Source organism: Meles meles, chromosome 5 (assembly GCF_922984935.1).
Source record: "Meles meles chromosome 5, mMelMel3.1 paternal haplotype, whole genome shotgun sequence".
NCBI lineage: Eukaryota > Metazoa > Chordata > Mammalia > Carnivora > Mustelidae > Meles > Meles meles.
The window spans coordinates 71,551,295-71,573,654 of NC_060070.1; the positions used below are offsets into that span (position 1 = coordinate 71,551,295).

General features: G+C 40.8%; 1 protein-coding gene across 19 annotated transcripts in view; it reads left to right on the forward strand.

Moving 5' to 3' along the window:
• Positions 1 to 822: 822 nt before the first annotated feature.
• Positions 823 to 22,360, forward strand: part of EPB41L2 (erythrocyte membrane protein band 4.1 like 2) — a 218,962-nt gene continuing 197,424 nt past the window's right edge. For 7 of the 19 annotated variants that reach the window (XM_046004662.1, XM_046004664.1, XM_046004661.1 and 4 more), the window contains exon 1: positions 832 to 981. The gene's annotated coding sequence lies outside the window, so the exon portion shown is untranslated. Of the gene's footprint in view, positions 982 to 13,319; positions 13,337 to 22,360 lie in introns of those variants that run through there. The other 12 variants (XM_046004682.1, XM_046004677.1, XM_046004679.1 and 9 more) reach the window with 7 other exon arrangements.

Here is a 22,360-nt window from a genome sequence, read left to right on the forward strand (position 1 = left end):
GTGCATGGGTAACACACGCCCAAGGCAAGGAACTGCACATCCCTTTTGACATGTCAACGTTCAGAAAAGATACAATAAGTAGAATCTGAGAAAAAGTGGTATAATTATATACAAGCAAAGCACCGGAAGGTATCGCGGGCGCGCGCACGTGTGTGTGTGTGTGTGTGTGTGTGTGTGTGTGTGTGTGTGTGTGGTGTGCGCTCCCGCACGCACGTGTGCGCCTGTGCCTCAACCTAGGTCCGCAGACTCTTCATCCTTGTCCAGCTCTGCAATCCAGGCTCTCAGGCCGCGGCCTGGAAAAATCCTGTTCCGACTTTGGGTTCAGCTAACAAGTCCCTCCACTGTGGGGTTTCCCCAATCCCTCCAGCCCCTCCCACAGGAAGAATAAATGGTTCCTTTTCAGTGCCCTCACTGTGAAAGCACTTCACTTCTTCCAGTCTCGATTGAGGAGGACCCACTTTTCCTATTTCCCTGTTTCCAGGGTCTAGCCTTGTATCCGCTACCGAATAGGTGTTCAGTCAAGAAGTAGTCAGTAAAGCTTTTTGAAGAAATCACTTTTAAAAGTTGGCAAAAAGGACTTCAGGGTGGGATGAGCGGGTAAAAAAAAAAGCCTGGCGCCCTGACATAAGCGGTCATTAACCAGGGCAGCTCTGACCGCCAGACGCATCTTTCCAGCTCTGGGTACCCGGCGACCACGGCGGCCAATCCCGCGGGAAGGCCCGCCCCGGGGGCGTGGCCTGGGAGGGGGGCGTGGTGAGGTCCGCGGGGGTTTCCGCGCTGGGGGCGCGTCCGGCGGGGGCGCAGGAGGGGCTTCCGCCGCGAGGGGGCGGGGCTGGAGCGCCGAGTCTTCTGACGGCCCCAGCCAGGGAATTTCAATTTGAAACCCAGCGGAGGGAGGAGGCGGGTGCGGCGGCCGGGCGGCTGGGGCTGGAGCGGGACCAGTCCCCGCGGCGAGCGAGCCCCTCGAGGTGCAGTGTCCGGGTAAGGAGGCTTGCGGGGCTGCGGAATGGCGGGCCCGGGCCGAGGGAGCCCGGACCGGTCGGCCAGTCCCTGCTGAGTTGCAGGAGCGGCTGGGATTTTTCCTCTGACTGCAGCTGGGAAGCTGATCCCTGGCAGGAAGCGGTGGCGGGACGGTCCCACCGTGGGGGAGGGCGACCGGCTTTGGGATTTTCTGCGGCTCCTTCTCTCCTCTTCTCCCCCTCTCTACCGGACCCCATTCCCGCCCCGAAGTCCGGGTCCTGTTCCTCCAGGCAGGATTCCTGCTTCCCCGCTCCACTGCGGTTCTCCCCGTCTCCCTTCCCGGGAGTCGGGGCCACGTCTGGTCTGAGCCAGGAGAGGTCGGGGCTTGGTGAGGACGGCGCCGGCCCCGCTGAGGTGCGTGGATTCAGGGTCGTGCGTCCGGGGCCCAGCGGAGAGGCTGGAGGAGGAATCCGGCTCCATCCCGGGAGCGGGCCGCGGCGCGCGAGCCGATCTCAGCGTGGAGCACAACGCCGGGGCTCCGGGGAGGCGGCGGCGGGGTTCTTCAGGGGATGGTTTGGTGAGAGGAAACGCGGGCGAGGACGCCGCACCTCCCAGGGCCGGCCGCGCGCGTGGGCTTTGCAGGGAGCTGGGCGAGGAGGGCGCGCCGACCCCACGCGCTGGGCCGAACTGTCCCGCCAGGCGTCCGTCCGCGCGCGCTCCCCTTGCAGTCCCAGAGGACGTCTGCGGCCCGGGCCGCTGCGGGGAGCGACGCGTTCTTGCGCTCTGGTCCCTCCAACTCCGACACTCAGGCCATCTCTGCACTGATGGCTCCTTTGCCTCCGCTGGGGCTGGGGGCAGAGGGTCGGGAGCAGTTTTAGGTGAACAGTTTTAGGTGGGGGTGGGGGAGAGACAAGGAGGAGAACGGACTCAACTAGACGCTGCCACCCCCACCGCCCCCAGCAGTCGGGTTGTCTGCGGGGGCGACGTCGGTCCTCCCACTTCCCAAATTCGCTCACCTCCTCCGAGGTCAGGGTTTTTTGGTGAGTCTAGAAGAGCTCTCGCCTACTGTCTGTTTTTTTCGGGGAGGGTCTCTTGAGGGGCCCTTCCTACTAATTTAGGGTGCTTTAAATTGAATTCTCCATCACGATAATCGCTGCAGCCGTTTTTAAGAGGGAGGGAGGGTGGAACCTAGAGTTGTGGGGAGATTATATATATATATTTGTTTTTGTTTTGAATCACATCTTTTCCCAGTTTCCTGAACTTCTTGCCTCCAATGTTGTCTTTGGGGTATCTTGCCAGGAGTCTTGTTCTTCTTGCTGTTATGTAAGCTTTATTTATTTATTTATTTTTAATGATTCTAACAGTTTTTTCTTTATTCGTCCATATTCTTCACTCCCCCCCCCCCCTTTTTTTCTTCTCACCGGAATGCATTATTTCTATATTTTCTATCTATAATACGCTGGGAGAATTAGCAGTTTAGTTTAGCTTTCTATCACATTTCAGTTTGGGTTTAACACTTGAGGGAAACTGAGTCAATTTCTTGGCCACAGGATCTGGGATGTAGGATTCTCAGGCTTTGGGTAGGTTTTACTGGGACACCAGTAGCACTTAGTGCTGTTGAGTTTCCGTTTGCAGCCTCATTGTGCTGTGAGAAATCACTGGATTGCTGTTGCAGTCACCAATGGGGCTGCGTTGCAACGTACTCTTGGATTATGATAGGGGCCAACCAACTACCATCCATCAGGCTGACACAATTTTTAAAGAGCTAGGCTGTGTCACCTGTTAGAATGGGAGTGATCAGTTTGGGAACCACCATCAAACCGCAGATATCTACTCTTTGGAGGTTATTGGAGAACTGTACAAGTGGTAATGACTTGGAACAATGGAGTGGATTTAGGGCTCATTTAATCCTATCCTGTCTTCCTCACTTCTTGGGCAGAATTCCCACTGAAGTCAGTAGTGGTCTTGTGTGCAGAAGGACTGCTGAGAACAAGAGACTGCTCATTTAGAGTATCGGGAGGGACAGTTTCTTTTCTTTTAAAACACTCTTCTTTAAGAAAGACCTAGTCATAACAGTTCTTTAATCTTTTACCTCCAGTCCAAGTAGTTAGAGTACTGTGTGCAAAGACCTTCCAGAGAAAATGGGTGGGTGACTTGAGCCCCCAGCTTCAGATTCTTGGTATCTGAATTGGATGGGGATTGCTTAAAATGATTAAAAGTGATAATTTAACAAAGTTAAAATTTTAGTGAAGTTATTACTAAGTTCTGTAAAAAATTTAAGGTGTTATGGAATATTTTCAACTGGGTATGTATTATTAAATTGGGCATGTATGCAACTGGGGATGTACGTTAAAATCAGAAATTTAATTCCAAAAAGAAGCAAATTTGCAGATTTAGGGGATGAATTCGAGGGGAGGCCCACCAAAAAAATAACTGCAAATGTAAAACAAGGACATTCAGAGAGCTCTTACTGTATTTGGAGAGGTAGCTTTTTATATACAGGCATTAGTGACTCTCTGGGCGCATCATTATTAGATTTGTGAGCGCTCGATGCTTTCCAGTTTCACTTGGCGCTTTCCAGTTTAGCTTTGTGCTGATCTGAATTGGTGAGCTTGCTAGGTACTTTGCCTCTTAACATAACGTTCCTGTGGTTTACCCTTTCCAAATTACCAGTTCTAAAGAATCAAGTTTAAAAGACCTATCCAGTCACCAGATTGTAAAAATAGATTTTTACAAATCATAACCATGTCCATGTGTACGACCCAACCATTTGCTTTCAACTAAAAATACTTGCAAAGATGACAAAGCAGTCCTCAACCAAAATATTTATTGGTAAAATTACTCTGTAATTAGTAATATTGTATAGTTATGTTTAACCTCAGGTTTTGCTCTGAATCACCACTCTCATATTACTGTGGCTAGAGAACTACAAGAGTTTTTATCTTTGCCATTTTATTTGGGAATGTGGGGTTTATATTTTATATAGAAGAATGCTAAATTCTTTTTTTAAAGATTTTATTTATTTATTTGACAGAGATCACAAGTAGGCAGAAAGGCAGGCAGAGAGAGAGGAGGAAGCCGACTCCCTGCTGAGCAGAGAGCCTGATGCTGGGCTTCATCCCAGGACCCTGGGATCATGACCTGAGCAGAAGGCAGAGGCTTAACCCACCGAGCCACCCAGATGCCCCAGAATGCTGAATATTTTTAAAGATTTCACTTTCTTTCTGTTTCCTCAGGAAAGTATGGGCCTTTGTCCTTGTTTTTTGACCGAAGTAGTCTTTCTGAAAACCATGTGTCGCCTTTTTGGAAAAGTATGCCTTGCTAATATTTTTATAAGGCACTATAGTAGTTTATAGGGATTGATACTGCTGAGAGTCAAATTTTGTATTTCTAAAATCTGTTTTACTTGGAGAAAACAAAGGAAATGTGCCTACCTCCCCCACCCCACCTTTATTTAGAAACATTTCCAGTGGCCTTGTTTGCTTTTTCAGATTCAGAATTACTGTACCTAACTACTGGGTACCCTTACAGATTTAAAAGCTGTAAGTAAATGTTTATGCTGGCTTCAGTAGTCTAGCAAATACTAGCCAAACCCTAATTTACTGCCCTTTTATAGAATCTTGGAATCTCAGGGCTGGACCTTTAGGAGTCAGCAAATCCAGTCTCAGCCCTTGTCCTCTTCCCCCAACACACAGACATTTCCAGACTCTTTGGAAGGCCTGAGTTAATAGAAGATTTGTATATGAATCACCCACAGATTCCAGACAGAGCATCCTTTGGGAATGCCATGTTTTGGCACAAACCAGCAACTCAATATTCATAAGATATCTATCATTCATCTGGGAAGTGCCCCAAACTAAAATCTAAAATGGAGTTGTGGCTGGTATCATTAGCTATAGGGGAATGGCCTCCAAGTATAAATACTGTAGTTTTGTGTAAGTTAGAGCTAAGCCAAAAAAGAAAGAGAGGATTCCTCACTAATAGCTAGGAATAACTGATAGCAGTGCTTTTTAAAGCTTTTCTGTAAAGTGTGTATAGGTGTGCATTTTGTATGAGAGAGGGAATATATTTATGTACATGTATATATATTTGTTATGTGAAGTATCTGTAGCATTGTGCTCAATATATTTGACAGATCTATTCATTGAACCTTTGTAGAATATTTTGGAAGTGCTTTTAATGAAGATTCTTTGAAAGTTGGAGTTGATGTAGAACCTGGTACTATTTCATGTAGAAATGTCATGTAGGCAATATTTCATACAGGGGATTTACTTTTCTGGCTAGTGGATATTGTTTCCCCCTGGCTTTGTGGTTGAATTGAGATCTGTGTGGGTTTCTTCGATGTGTGTTTTTCATGTCTAGGATAGATTATATATAACTTCTCACAATACCCAGTCTTTGAGATAGTATTTATTTTAATGAGAATTTCAGTGGTTTTCTCATTTTTTAAAAAAGATTTTATTTATTTATTTATTTGACAAAGAGAGGGAGGGAGAGAGAGAGAAAATGAAAGGATGAGTGGGATAGAGGGGCTGAGGGAGAGGGAGAAGCGCACAGGGTTCGATCCCAGGACCCCGACATCATGACCTGAGTCTAAGGTAGCCGTTTGACTGAGCTAGGTGCCTCTCAGCTGGGTGCCTCTCAGTTTTCTCATTTTTAAAGCGATGTCACTTACCTGTTAATATAGGAACAATACTACATTTTATACTGGTTCTGGATTTTTTTCCTGTAGATAGAAATTGGGCTAATTTCATAATCTCAATTACTTATAAAATGGAAATATGTTTTCATTTCACAGATACTGCTTTGCATATTAGTATTTTTTCACTTAAGCATATTAGAGCCATAAAGGTCTAGATGCATATAGATTGCCTCCTAAATACTCTTTATAGTAATATGGAATATATGTGAGGAGTAAGAATTATCTTTTTATTCACTCCGAGTTGTATCTTCAGTAGGGTTTTTTTTCGGTAGCCAAGTTAACATTTTACATATGTAACTAACTTGAGTGTGGTGGGGATGGTTTTCTGTCTTCCTAGTTCTTAACCGGAACTAGAGGGCACATGGAAAGGGCTCCAAAGTGATTTGTCTGTTCATCTGTAGACACCTTATTGTCTAGATCATGTAGTTTCCTATGTATTCTACCCATATAAATACACATCCCACTATCTTAAAGACATTGTATCTAAACTAAAGCTTTTATTTTCTAACTGAAAAGCCAGTTTCCCCTTGCTTTGCTCTTTTTATGGCCTATCAATCTCTTTGAAAAAAATTTTCAAATACATAAAGACATGTTACCTTCTGATTGCCTTATTCCAAGATAACTGTGATTTTTTTTTTTTTTTTAAGATTTTGTTTATTTATTTTGAGAGGAAGAGAGAGCATGAGCCAGGGGGAGGAGCAGAGAGAGGAGAGAATCTCCAGTAGACTCCACACTAAGCTTGGAGCCTGATGGGGGAGCTCAGTTTCATGACTCTGTGATCATGACCTGAGCTGAAACCAGGAGTCGGACGCTTAACCAACTGAGCCAACCAGGCCCCCAAGGTTTTTGGAAACTTTTCATATAGTTCTGATTATCTTCTTTCTAATATTTTCTAAGCCCTGATTTCAGGTTTCTAGATCTGTTGAGGTAGAACCAACATCATGATAACAAACAGTGTGGAATTTAATCATATTTTTGAGTTTCCTATGTATTTTACCCATATAAATACACATCCCACTATCTTAAAGACATTAAATTAAAATGCAATTTACATTTTGCCATAATTCTTATGTTCTTTATCTTTTTGCCCAGACAGGCTACAACTTAGATTCATTCACCCAGAGGACCGGAAAGGAGCATTGAAATTATTTAGTTTCATCATGCTTGATGTGGAGTGTGTTAGTGGGGAGGGTATTGCCCAGTGTGGTTTACGAACTGTCTGAGACCTTGCTAAATAAAGTGTGTGTGTATGTGTGTATGTGTGTGCAGGTGTGTGTGTATGTGTGTGTGTGTATGTGTGTCTGAGTATCAGAGATTTTGGGGAGGAAGTTTTGAAAGCATTTTCGGAAACAAGATGAAAAACTGCTGTTTTAGTTCAGTTCTTATTTTTGAGATTAGGAAACCTCCATCTTACTGGACTGATTTATTTTTGGAGCTACTGTGCAGCTGTATTCTGGGAATTCCCTTTGCCTTTCTTCCTGGGCTCCCACGATACTGGGTTCTAACTGGGTTCTAACTCTCTTTATTTGACTATATCCTCCAGTAGGTTCCAAGAAAGAGCAAGCGGAAGGTGAATTTTTTGAAACCTTGCATGTCTTGAAGCAGCTTTTTTCCACTCTTAAAATGCCTTTTTTTTTTAAAGCAGGCTCCATGACCACTGTGGAGCTTGAACTACAACCCTAAAATCAAGTGTTGCTTGCTCTACCAACTGAGCCAGCCAGGTGCCCCTAAAATTCCTGTTTGTACTCTTAACCCACTGAACCACCCAGGCACCCTTCCTGTTTATACTCTTTTTTTTTTTTTTTTTTTAAGATTTTATTTATTTATTTGACAGAGAGAGATCACAAGTAGGCAGAGAGGCAGGCAGAGAGAGTGAGAGGGAAGCAGGCTCCCTTCAGAGCAGAGAGCTGGACGTGGGACTCGATCCCAGGACCCTGAGATCATGACCTGAGCCGAAGGCAGCTGCTTAAACCACTGAGCCACCCAGGCGCCCCCCTGTTTATACTCTTAAGGTGAATGCTTTTATAGTTTGGCTGGGTATAGAATTCTAGGTTAGTGATTACTTAACCTTTGAATTTTTCAGGCATTATTCCTGTGAATTCTGGCATACCGCTGCTCTTGAGAGGGAGTGATACAATTCTAATTTCTGCTTCTGTGTGTGGCTGGTTTGTTCTCTTTAGACATTTTTAGGATTTTCTCTTTGAACTTGGTGTTCTGAAGTCTCATGATGGTGTGCTTTGGGTGTGGGAGGTTTTTTACTCATTGTGCTGGGCACTCAGTGGGCTCTTTCAGGTTGGAAACTCTTGTCTTCTAGATATGTTCCTCTATGATAATTTCTCCCTCTGTTTGATCTTTCTGAAACTTCTCTTATTTGGATGTTGGATTTTCTAGATTGACTTTCCAATTTTATTAGTGTGTTTTTTGTTTCTGTCTTATACCATCTCTTTGTCTTTTTGTTTGGCTGTTGGCTTTCTTCAGTGTTTTCTTCTAAACTCCCTACTGAATTTTTTTTTCCCTATTTTCCAAGCTGCTCCTTGGTCACTGAATTTCTTTTCTGGTAATGTTCTTTTTTTTTTTTTTCCTGCGTGTAGTATCTCCAGTCTAACCCTACTTGATGGTCCTTTGCACTTGTTTTCTCTCTGGAATGTTCTTCCCTCAGATACCTGCATTACTTACTCCCTTAACTCCCTCAGATCTTTGCATTCTGTGATCATTTATTTGAAACTACAACTCCACTCCCACCCACACCTACACTCGTATGCCTTAAATCTCTTTTTCTTTCTTTTTTCTATAGCATGTATTATTATCATCTGAGTGTAAACTGCAAGAAGGCGAATATTTTGTCTGTTTGCACTTTGTGAATATGTGTTGACTGAGTCATTGGGCCTCCCTGTTTTCTGTGTGCCCCTCACATCTGCTCTCCTGGTCTAGAGTTCCTAAGTCTGGAGACTTACTTCAACTGCTCTAGAGAGTGTACTTCTTGTCTTTTGGCTGCAAAGGCTGGAAGAGAGAAGGGGAAAGGAGGAGGGGTTTCAGCACCTCCACCTGCTGTTTTCAGCTCTTTCACCTTAGCCCTCAGTGGCTTCTGGAACCTCTACTTCCTAGGCTCCCAGGGCCTCTCCCAGCACTCAGATTGCTTCTTGTAGGCCTCCACCAGAACATGGATTCAGCTTTGGCTTCCTCTGCTTTGCTAAGTCAGTTACTTTGTACATCTGTTTTCCATCTTCTCAAATTCTGTTGATATATCTCATCTCCTGGCCTATCCCTTCCCTTTTTTTGGTCCCTCCCCTTCTTAAAAAAATTTCCTTACTGTCATTTTAGTGTGGTTTTGGGAGGGAGTAGAAATTAACTCATGTTTAATCCACTGATTTAGGGTTTTAAATTGATAAAAATAAAATTCCCAAGATGACTATGGTACTCACAGTTTGGTAAGGACTGCAGCCATATAAAATTGTCCATTTTTCATGCCTGATACTCAGTTGAACTTCAGATTTTTTATATATATATATATATATATTCATATATTCATACACATATGAAGAGAAAGAGAAAGTCAGATGATTGAGTCAACATCTAGGGTGGATGGGAGTGGATGACTGATAAATGTTTTTGAACAAGAAGGTGCTTCCTAGGAAGACTTCAGCAAATGTATTTTTTTTCCTTGTGATAAATTCAAGGATTAGTTCAGTACAAATGCTTACAAGTCTTACAGTTTGTACTTGAATTAGGTTTAAAAATACACAGTAGGGGCACCTGAGTGGCTCAGTCGGTTAAGCATCTGCCTTCAGCTCTGGTCATGATCTCAGGGTCCTGGGATCAAGCTCCACTTCGGGATCCTTGCTCAGTGGGGAGGCTCCTTCTCCACCTCCCTCTGCTCCTCCCCACTGCTTATACTCTTTCTCTCTCCCTCTCTGTCTCAAATAAATAAAATAAAATCTTTAAAAAAATACACAGTAAAAAGTGTGGTGGATATGTTTCAGAAATGGCAACCTTGGGATTCCTGGGTGGCCCAGTCAGTTAAGCATCTGCCTTGGACTCAACAAGCCCCACATTCTCTCTCTCCCTCTGCAGCTCCCCCCTCCTTGTGCTCTCTCTCTCTCAAATAAAATCTTTGGGGGAAAAAAAAAAGGAATGGCAACTTGATTTTAGAGTGTTCTGAATACCTTTATCTGTAGACTGATATGTGGTTTGCATAAATGTATTTAAATATTCTTGGAATATGGATTCAGTGAGTAGAGGAAACTTGCACTCCTGTGGATTCTGGTAAATACTTTCAGGGGAAAAATTTCTCTACTAGAGCATGAGTAAGGGGTGGGAATTACACTCATGTGAAGATACACATATGAGGGGTTTTTGTGGTATGGACTTTGGGGTTACAGAAACAGAGTTCTGAATAAGGTAGTGGCTGTACAGTGTGAGGAAGCCTGGAAGACCTGAAGACTCATATGTGCGTGTGGTTAGTGGAGGTTCAGTTGTTTGGTGGGTTACACAGATTTATAAATTCAGGTATTCTCTTCCTTAATGTAGAAGGTGCTGCAGACAATAGATCAGGATAGTATTTCCCCAAAGTGTATTCGTATGTTAAAATGAGTTAAGTACACAGATGAATCTTTTCCTTTCAATGGTTAAATATGTGTATCAGCATACATCAGAAAAACAGACAAATGCTTCAAACCTATGATTTCATTGATATTAACTTAGCATAAGGGTAAAATAAAGTAGGTATTTTTTAAGGAACTTGATTTAAAGGTAAGTATCATTGTCTTTAAGTGTTTGGATTTGGCAAAAACTATAAAGTTGGTATGTGAGTGAAGTTTGAGAAACATTGGGTCTGTTCAGAATATAATTTTCTTCATCAAGGTCATTGATAGATTTTTTTTTTTTCTTTTTCTTGATAGATAACAGCGTAAAACTCTGGTGATTGAGGCATAGACTTCTAATGATTTTCTTTTCTTTCTTTCTTTTTTAAATTCTGTTTTAATTTGTAAAGTTTTTTTTTTCCTTTTTAAAGTAAATCATTGGAACATTTTCTCAGTTGATTTTTTTTTTTAAAGATTTTATTTATTTATTTGATAGAGAGAGAGAGAGAGAGAGATCACAAGTAGGCAGAGAGGCAGGCAGATGGGGAGGGGGAGGCAGGCTCCCCGCTGAGCAGAGAGCCCAATGTGGGACTCGATCCCAGGACCTTGAGACCAGGACCTGAGCCGAAGGCAGAGGCTTAACCCACTGAGCCACCCAGGTGCCCCTTCTCACTTTATTCTTAAAACAATTTCATACCCTATGTCCCACAGAGAGAAAAGTGAGTCAGGAAGAGGTTAAACTTACCCAGAATCATTCAGTTTCTTAATGGAGCTTCAGGACACCCAAAGCCTCCTTGTGTCCTGAGTTGTTTCCTCTGCTCTGTGTTCTTCTGCTGCTAATGGAGTTGCCAATTGAATTTTTCTTGGAGAACTCAGGAAACCTGCCAAGTTTTGTAGCTAGAAGTCTGTCCTGTAGCTCTCATCTATTTGTATCTTGAACCCTGAAGGTAGATAGAGCTAGGTCTTCCAAAAATAGTTCAATAAATGTGTCAACATTTTGAGATACTGTTGAAAAAAAACAAGGAAGTAGAAGTCCTAGGAGATTATTAGAAAATGGTGCCAAATGCCTTCACTAGGATTTGAAAAGCAAATGTGGCAGGGTCATATGCTAGACAATGGTGCATATTGTCTATAGTCTAGACAATTGGTGTATATTCACCCTTCATTTGGGGAGCCCACTTAAACTATGATAATTTTTCACTTTTCCCCAGTATGCTCTGTTTAATTGCTTTTGGACTCTGGTAGAAAAGCTGCTAAATGAGTACCTTACTTGAAAAATTTTTTTAATCCACTCTCCTAAGGAGAAAAAGCAAAAGTCATTTTTCTTAATAAAATGAATACAAATTTTATATGGAAAAGGTTAAAGTGTCAAGAAATGAGTTTGGTCTGTCTACTGACAAAGGAATCAAAGAGTTTATCCATGAGCTTGTAACCAGAACTGTTTTTGGATCTTAGCCATTAAAATCAACATCAGTAAGGCCTGCGTCTTAATTTCCTTAATGCCAAGATTGTCTGTTTTAAATTACACACATATGGGGATATGAATACATTTGTTCCTCCCCCTTCCCCCACCTGCAACAGAAAAATAAAGGTATGTGGAAGATATTCTTAACTTCTGCAGCTCTGCAATGAAGAGCCGTAGATGTGGGCAGCATGTGTGGTACAGATGTGGCTCGAGCTTGTCTCCTCATCGAGGCCAGTTCACTTTTGTCCCCAGTGCTGCAAGCTTGAATGGAAAGACCCGGGGGTAGGTTTTTGAACATTTGATAGACCTGTGATCTGTGTGTTACTTGCTCTGCGCACCACACATGATAGCAGTGGAGGATAATGTGGCACTATCTTCAGGACCTTTTTTTGGTTGGTGGATTTTTTTAAAAGTCCGTGTTTTTTTACAGTATCTGGTTGTTTATTGAAACGGCTTTTTGCCGAAGGAATTCCATTGTTTAGTTACAGAAGAGTGTCTTTTTTTTAAAAACTTTTTTTGTTATGAAGAGTTTTAGATATATTCAGAAGTTGAGAGAACACTAGCACAGTGACCCCCAAGGACCCTCCCCCAGCTTTGATAACCGCCAGGCCATAGCCAGTCGCGTCTCATCTGTATTTTCCTTTCCACTCCCGATACCTCATCCTGGGATTATTATGAAGCAAATTGTAGACATCATCTAATTTCATTGGTAGATAGGTTAGGTATTTCCTCCTGCCCCATCTTCTTGGCACATGCTTTTTAGTCTCCCAAAATGAAGTTCAAGTTCATTACTGCTTTTGTAGAATTAGAGAAATTAGTTCCTTTGTGACATGGTTGGTTGTCATGTTTTTGGAATAAATAACTGACTCTTGTTTTGATCAGTGAAAGCAGTTTCATCTAAATGTAGGATTGTGGACATAGGAAATGCTTTAGCTACTGCTAAAAATCCCCAATACTTTCTAACCCAAATCAGAGCTGATCTTCAAATTTGAGTATCTTCTCAAGGTAGTGTTCCTGTTCTATATACATTTTTCTCCCAATGGTTCCTTGAATGATTTTAGATTTTCCTTTTTTCTCCTTTCCTCCCTCCTATGCACCCCCCGACCCTTTCATTCTTCTTTTGCCTAGCATGGTTTAGTTGGTAATATGTTGGAAAAAGACCAAGTGAAACATTTTTTTTCAGCTGACTGAATTTTAATGGGACTACATAGTTATTGTGAAATCAGATCAACCTGCCATGTGTCTGGTCTGGCAGTGTAGAGGGAAAAGTGCATGTTTCAAATGCGGATCATATATTAGTTCATAAATCCTATCTGTAAATCAAAAGGTTGGCACTGTAGCTGAAGCTGACAATCACTTAGTAGCGGAAATGTGTTTCCTAATTAATAAAGGGAGGATTTTTATGTGAGAGGTAGCCTATTGTATATTTTCATTTTTACATTTATTTATTTATTTATTTGAATTTATTTTTTAGACAGAGAGTGTGTGTGAGTGGGGAGGAGCAGAGGGAGAGAGAGAATCTTAGCAGGCTCCATGCCCAGCTCAGAGCCCGGTGTGTGGCTAGATTTCACTACCCTGAGGTCATGACCCGAGCTGAAATCGAGAGTCAGACTCAACCGACTGAGCCAGGTAGGCGGCCCTAATTTTTTACTTTTAAATTAAATACAGTTTAGTATGTTTCCTTTGTAAAGTCATTACATGCTGAATTATTTTAAAATGTACTTGGTTGAAATATATTTTAATGTATTGTGTAATGATTTTCTTTGTAAAGACATTACATGTTAAATGAGAAAATATTGATAACATTTCTTAAATACTTAATATGTGTCAGATACTGTTTTAGGAGCACTTTTGCTTAGTGTTTTTGTTGAATCCTTGCTGTAACCCAGTGGGGTAGGTCTTCTTGATCTAGGTTTACCTGTAAGAAAATGGAGGCACCATAAGGTTACATAACTTGCTAAGGTCACTCAGCTAATTAATGGCAGAGCAGGGATTTGAACCTGGGTTCAAATCAGTAGCCTACAGTTGTAATTGCTGTCCTATATTATCCCTGAAATACATGTAAATTCCTTCTTCATACCCTATTCCTACTTGCATTCTCCTCCCCAGTGGTAACTATTTTGAACCATGGCCAATACCACACTATTGCATTAGTGTATAATTTTAATTTGATCACTGCAGGTAGTTTTCCTTCAGAAACTGGAAAGCAGTCAATGAAATTCTACTCTTTACTGGCTATAGTTATGAAGGAGAAAGGGGGACAGTTGGAAGTATACAGATCCTAGCAAGGTGGTAACTGCTGATGTTTGTCTTACTTTCCCCCCAACTGTTTTTTTAAATGGAATGTTGAATCCATCTGGAATGTTGACAGGTCACAGAGGAGTTACTGAAGTCAGTAGTTCAAAGTACCATTGAACGATCAAAATTTTTGTCTTTACTTGAGTACTCTGAAGTGTCAGGTGTATTGGAGCTTCAGCTGTCATTGATCTGTCCAGAAAGAAAAGACTTTGTAGGAGTTTGTCCTGGGTCTTTAGTAACTGGAATTTTAACAAACCAGGTACCTGATACTTCTTTTTCTTCCCCCATTTCCTGGAAGGAGCAGAGGGTAGAAAGAAAATTGTTCTAGCCCCAAGTCCCAGTTCAATCACTTACTAAGTGTGACATTGGGGAAGTGATGTTGCTTCTTGTGTCTTTCTCTTAAATGGTTCAGGTGCCCTGAATTATGTCCTAAAAATGTCTGTGGTTCATTCATTCATCTCTGTGGAGAAAGTCCACGGAGTGCCCTTCCTTAGAGGAAAAACATAGACATAGGATTTTGGCAAAATATTTGATAAAGCTTTGATAGTATCTTTTAAAAAAATATTTTATTTATTTATTTGAGAGAAGAGAGAGGAGAACATGAATGGAGGAGGAGGGGCAGAGGGAGAGGGAGAAACAGATCTCCTCATTGAGCAGGGAGCCCCATGTGGGGCTCAATCCCAGGACCCTGAGATCATGACCTGAGCCGAAGGCAGACACCTAACCGACTGAGCCACCCAGATGCCCCTCATGGTATCTTCATATCAATTTTGGGAAAACGCTGTTCCGTTGTGGGAAGTCTGTGGCAGTATTATTACTGAAATTTTAATCTTGGTTATCTCCTATTTAAATTTTTTTTTTTTTTGCCAGTGATTTTTATGATGACAGTCAGGGACTGCTGATCAGATTTATAGATGTCATGGATGTTTGTAGGGAAATCCAATAAGCTATATACAGATTGTCTCGTTAGCTGCAGAATCGGTTGAACTAAATAAGGTGAATTTTTTGGGAAATGAATATTAAGTCTGCTTGATTATCAGCCCCTTGAAAGAGTTTTAAGACAGTGCTGTGTTGGCCTTCTTTTCGATGTGAAGATACATTAAAACATAGTAGATGCCTTTGTATTCCTCAGTACAAAACATGTTGACTTGTGGTCTCAACAGTGCGCTGCCATCACTATAATCCAGGTAATAGAAGGCCCTGTGGTCAAATCTGTTGAGTGCTTTCTTCCCCTGTATTATTTGTGACATTCTTGACATAGCATTGTCTTTGAAGTTCTCTTTTGACATTTGCAGTGCTTTGTTCTACTTCTGGTCTTTGAAGACTTCTTTTCCTCTCACGGTCTCTTCAGCTTTTCCCTGTTTCCTGGGATTCTGTCCTCAGCCTTTGACTCTTGACTCATTTTGTGTCACCCAAGACTTCACCTGCAATCATAATCTGTTAACAGTTTTTCTAGGCTAAGTCTTCTTCACTTTGAGGGGTCTCTACCAGTATCTTAAAAGGAGTTTTTAAATGAATATGTGAAATATTTAGGGTGGAATGTGGGCTGTAACTGATGATTCTGTTTTGGCTTGGAATATTTTGTTGGTTTTTAGGTACTGCATTTTAAGGGCTATGTCATATGTACTACATAGTACATGATACTATGTTCTGTAAATACGAGTGAAAGATTAGACAGACTGAAGCATTGTCCCTGAAGGGTGCCTGGGATGTTGAGGTTAGGAGAAACCATGGCAACAGGAGGAACTAGCTGTTGAGATGATTGAAGGGGCAAGCAACTTGTTGTTGTGTTTTGAGAGCTATCTTTTGAGCACTGGCTTGCTGGCTTGCTTGCTTGCTTGCTTTTTAAAATTAATTTATTGGAGAGAGAGAGGGAGCGAGAAAGAGAGAGAGAGAGGACGAGCAGGGGGAGAGGTAGAGGAAAAGGGAGAAGAGATAGAATCTCAAGCAGACTGCCTGCTGAGCACAGAGCCCTACTTGGGGCTTGATCCCAGGACCCTGAGATCAAGCTGAAACCAAGAATCAGACACTCAATGGACTGAGCCACCCAGGTGCCTGTTGAGTATGGATTTTTAACTTCTTTTTTTTTTTTTTTTGGGGGGGGGGCGGACAAAACCCAGCATAAGGCATAGATTTTATATCTTGGCCCTTTATCAGTATGGAAGTCTGTGTGTGTGTCTGTGTATGGGAAGAACAGAAACAAGCTGCATAAAGTAGGTCTTAGCTTTACTATGTTCAGTTCACTCTGAAATTTTCTTTTCTGTGTAATAGTAAATAATAATAATAATAATAATAATAATAATAATAATAATACCAGTCAACTGTTTACTAACTTGATTTTACAACTCATGAATGGACTGTGATCTGTGTTTGAATAACCCTTTTTTTCATGGGTAAAACATATCTGGAGAAGGAAAGTTTCCTTTTTGGTATAAGAGGAGCTTTTTGACAGTTGGAGCAGGCAGACTGGAGTGGGCTGTATTGGGAGAAAGTGACTTTCCCAGGATTTGAGGAACCTCCACCGGATACTGGTAATTGTTTGCTGGGAGGTGGGAGGACAATTCACTGGGTGGGAGGTGGGACTTTGAGGCTACCAAGTCCTAAGAGTTTATGATTCTTGGGGCACCTGGGTGGCTCAGTGGGTTAAGCCTCTGCCTTCGGCCCAGGTCATGATCTCGGGGTCCTGGGATTGAGTCCCGCATCGGGCTCTCTGCTCAGCAGGGAGCCTGCTTCCCCCTCTCTTTCTGCCTGCCTCTCAGTCTACTTGTGATCTCTCTCTCTCTCAAATAAATAAATAAAAATTAAAAAAAAAGTTTATGATTCTTATTTTGTGACTTGCTAAAATTTTATAATGCAATTAATTTTTTTTATTGTGTTATGTTAGTCACCATACAGTACATCAGTTTTTGATGTAGTGTTCCAAGATTCATTGATTACATATAACACCCAGTGCTCTGTGAAATACATGCCCTCCTTAATACCCACCACCAGGCTAACCCATCCCCCACCCCCTCCCCTCTAAAACCCTCCATTTCTCAGAGTCCACAGTCTCTCATGGTTTGTCTCCCCCTCCGATTTCCTTCAATTCACTTCTCTTCTTCATCTCCCAATGTCTTCCATGTTATTCCTTATGCTTCACAAGTAATTGAAACCATATGATAATTGACTCTCTCTGCTTGACTTATTGCACTCAGCGTAATCTCTTCCAGTCCTTTCCATGTTGATACAAAAGTTGGGTATTCATCCTTTCTGATGGCTGAGTAATATTCCATTGTATATATGGACCACATCATCTTTATCCATTCATCTTCTGAAGGGCATCTCGGCCCTTTCCACAGTTTGGCAACTGTGCACATTGCTGCTATGAACACTGGGGTACAGATGGCCCTTCTTTTCACTATATCTGTATCTTCGGGGTAAGAAGATACCCCGTATACCAGTAAGAAGATACTGGTAAATACCCAGTAGTGCAATTGCCGGGTGATAGGGTAGCTCTATTTTTAATTTTTTGAGGAACCTCCACACTGTTTTCCAAAGTGGCTGCACCAACTTACGTTCCCACCAGTAGGAGAGTTCCCCTTTCTCCATATCCTCTTCAACATTTGTTATTTCTTGCCTTGTTAATTTTTGTAAGGCAGTCAGTGTTATTTCGGGATGAGAAATACTAATTCTAAATTTATTAATATTCTACTTTAGATTAAAAAAGTCTCACTGTTCTTTTTTAGATATTAACATTTTTTAAAAAGTTAAAAATGCATAGGCTATCTTTGTTATTTCCTTTTTTTAAAAGAAACAGCTTTATTTGGAGAGTTTTAAATATATACCAAGGAAATTGAATAGTATGATGGGTTTCCCCACCCAGTGCATCCTCATCACCCAGCTTTAACAGCGATCAACCAGCAGCTAACCTTGCTTTATCTATATCCCTATTCATTTCACCCGCAACAGGATTATTTTGAAGCAAATCCTAGGCATCTTTTTGTTCCATCTACATATATTTCAAATCATCTTTCTTTTAAAAAAATTTTTTTTATTTTACGTAATCTCTATACCCAACGTGGGGCTCGAACTCGACCCTGAGGTCAAGAGTCCCATGCTGCTGTAACTGAGCCAGCCAGGTGACCCTTGATATATGTTTCTTTTTTCTTTTTAAAAAAGATTTATTTATTTATTTGACAGAGAGAGAGAGACCACAAATATGGGGAGTGGCAGGCAGAGGGAGAGGGTGAAGCAGACTCCCCTCAGAGCAGAGCCTGATGCAGGGCTTGATCCCAGCACCCTGGGATCATGACCTGAGCCGAAGGCAGACACTTAACCGACTAAGCCATACAATATCATTATTACACCTAAACAAATTAACGGTTAATTTTTAATATCATCAAATATTCACCTTGTTCAGATTTCCAATTTGTTTTTGTTTTCTTTCAGTTTTTTGTTTGAAATAAGATCCAAATTAGGTGCATACATTGTGGAATAGTGATTCTCTTACAGGTTGGGTCTCTTTTTCTCTTTTTTATGTCCTTGTAGTTTGTTTTTTGAAGAACTTGGAATGTTTGTCCTATATCATTCCTATAAATTTTATTTTGCTGATTCTATCCTGTGGCATAGTTTTAACCTGTTCCTCTGTTTTGTAAATTGATAGTTACATAAATGCTTTTTATCAGCTTCAGGTTCAGTTAAAAATTTTTGTTTTTGTTTTTGCTATGAATATGTTTTTGGTTCTGTTATTTCTTAAAACCACTCAAAGAGTATACCAAGACTAACTGTAAAGGCGATTGGATTTCTTACTTAGTTCTTCATTTTCTCAAATCATCTTGAGCCAAATTTCCCATAAAAACAGATGGACCCACTTAGAAATTTGGGAAGATAATAATCCTCTGCAAACACCACATCCAAATACAAATTACACAAGTTTCTAGTCCAGCTTCCTTTCCAAAAAAGAAAGGGAGAAAGCAGATGCCTTAGTAATTTCTACAGACCACAAACCAGGTTTTCAGTTAAAAGTGAGACATTTTACAGTAAAATCAGTCTTGATTTTTCTAGCACAATATGGAAACATTTCAGTTTTGCTAGTTAAATTTCCCACCCAGTAAGCAAGTATTGTTGATGGACCCCCTCCCCCACTTTGGGGTTGCAAGTAAAAGGATAAAAGTGGGAAGACACAAAGTCAGAAAGCCCAACCAATATATGTGGCAAATCAAGTAAAATCAAGTAAATGTGTTCTGTGGTGATCACTTTTTATCATGAAAAACTTCAGATGTACAAATAGAGAAGATAGTGCAATGTACATCCATATACCCCCACCTGGTTCTGCCCCCCGCCGTTTAGAACACTTTGTAAAAGTTGGGTATGGGTCCACACTGTATTCACCAGGCTCTTCCCTTTTTTCATTTGTGGTGAGCCTTGTGGCATAGGCCTTAAAACCTTTCTTTCTTTATTTCTTTCTCTTGTCAGTGTTGGTAAATTTTTTGTTAGAATTTATTTTACTTTAGTTGGTATTTATTATGTTAGGTCGTGGATAAAGAAGGTTTCGTGATTAGGTGAAGGTGGTTTGACGAGACTTCATTGCCAGCTTTTTTTTTTTTTTTTTAACTTTTTATAATGGAACCTATAAAACATGGAGTAATGAATCTTCATGAACCCATCTTCTAGCTAGTTATTAACATATGGTCAATTTTATATCATCTACATGCTGCCAAACGCCTGTCTCCCTACCTTGTACCTTGCCGGATGGTTTTATTTATTTATTTATTTATTTAATTTAATTTTATTTTTTAAAGATTTTATTTATTTATTTGACAGAGTGAGAGGGATCTCAAGTAGGCAGAGAGGCAGGCAGAGAGAGAGAGGGGGAAGCAGGCACCCTGCTGAGCAGAGAGCCTGATGTGGGGCTGGATCCCAGGACCCAGAGACCATGACCCGAGCTGAAGGCAGAGGCTTAACCCACTGAGCCACTCAGGCACGCCTTCTTTAAAAGGCTTTTTAAAAAAATTTATTTGAGAGTGAGAGGGAGTGCAGGAGCAACGGTGGGGGCGGGGGAGTGGGGGGTGCGGAGGGGAAGAGCAGACTCACTGCTCGTCAAGGAGACAGAGGCAGGGCTCAATCCCAGGACACTGAGATCGTGACCTGAGCTGAAGGCAGATGCTTGACTGACTGAGCCACCCAGGTGCCCCTTGCTGGATGGTTTTAAAGCAAGTCCTAGATATTATATCACTTGTAAGTGATATAATGTAAGTACATTTTTATATGTTTGTAGTAATGAGCAGTTATAAAAAACAAAACCAGAAATCCATTGTCACATCTATAAACTTAATATTTCCTTAATAACAAATATTTATGAGTGTTCATATGTTCCCATTTGTTTCGTACATGTTTTTATGGTTGGTTTTTCATGTCAGAATGCAAATGAAGTCTGCATTTCATTTGGTTGATATGTCTTTTTTAAATATCTTAATATGTAGTTTCTTTCTCCTCTTTTTCTTTCCGTTTCTTTGTTGAAGAAACTGTGTTGTTTCTTTAGAATTTCCCACATTTTAGATTTCGTTGATTGCATCTCTTTGGTGGTGGTTAATATGTTTCTGTTTTGTGAATATCCTCTTATACTGGTAGGTAGATCTGGGGCTTAATCAGATTCAAGGTTGATTCTGATGATGGTGGTGGTTTGGAGAATTCTTCACACAAATTTGTGTTTGTTTCTTACTGCATTTCTTCAAGAGAGTGTATGGTTGGCTGTCTTCTTGGGATGAAGTTTGATCAGTGGATTCAGGTATTACCAGTCAGCTTTATCCATCCATTGTAAATTTCCCATCAAGCTTTTGCCTAGTGTGTTTTTAGCAGCCATTGATGATCGTTGTCTAGATACTTTTCTTTTTTCATTGCACTGACTTTTTGTAATATATTTTATCTCTAAAGTTATTTAAATAACTTATGGAATATTTCACCCTAATTTCCTTACTATATATTTGTAAAAAGAATATTGACATTTTCCCATTTAACCAGAACACTCTTCTTAGATATAACAATTGGTTGACAATAGTTTTCTAATATTATCTAATATCCAGTCTGTATTAAAATGTCTTCAGTCATCCCTGTGACATCCTATAGAGCTTATTTATCAAATAGGGATTCTATCAAGGAGCACATATTACATTTGGTTGTTGGTTTTTTCACTTAAGTCTCTTGTAATCTAAAATAAGTTCTTTTCCCATCCCTTTTCACGACAGTGATCTGTTGGAGAGGTACAAGCGGAGGCCCAGTGTCTAGTAGACTATTTCTTATTGACTCTTTCTTCAGACTCTTTGTCTGCTTATCTCCATGTGGTGGTATTCAAAGTAGTCTTCCATATTCTTTGTTGAACACGATGTAAAATTTAGAGCTATCAGCTCAATTAATGGGGAATAAACACTTTTGGTAAGAGTAATTCATAGCCAAGTTTATGTTTCATATTACATCTTATCGGGTGCCGTGTCATGTTTTTCATTATTATGTAGCTAAGATTGATTCAGATAAAGATTGAGCTCCTCATTATAAAATTATTTCTCCCCTTTGAGAGTAGCATATAAACTGGGAGAAATGAGACTTTGGCACCATGCAAACATCGACTTCCTTACCATTTTTCATTTAAATATTATTATCCATTAGTGACTCTTACCTGAATCAGTTATCTCATTGGGGGTGGCAACGTGATCATAAAATGGGATTTAAAGAAGAGTGGTGATCAAATACACATAACATTAAAATTTGACATCTTAACCATTTTTAAGGGTACAGTGACATTGTTGTGCATCTAATCTCTAGAACTTTTCATTTTGTAAGACTGAAACTCTGTACCCTAAATTGGGATTTTTTAAGTTTTATCATTCCTTCAACTTTATAAGCTTGCAATTTTCTATGCAAAATAGCTTTCCTTCTTCCATGCAGGCTATTTGATTACTGTGAAATACTATTTTTATTTGAAGTGCAGGATAAAATTTTTTCCTTTTACTGCATTTCAGAATATGCCATTAGTGTAAGAGTTAGTTCCTGTTTTTTGTCTTTCCCTTTTTTGAGTGTCATTATTGGCTTGTGGATTTTTATATATTTATTGTATTTCAATCAAGTACAGTCAATTCAGTCATTCTTTTAATGTTCAAATTGTCCCATCTTTGGCCAATGGGAGCCCCTTCGAGTTGCTGCCTAAGTCCATTTGACTTGATCCTATCAGACTCTGAAAGGAAGGAATATGTTTCTTTAAAGGTGGTAAAATTTCCTTTGGGGAGCAGTGTCAAATCTTTATTAGCTGTAACACAAAAAAAGCACGTGTTACAGAAAAGTGCCATAGAGCAGTGTAACACCTTGCTACCAAAGTCTTAATTC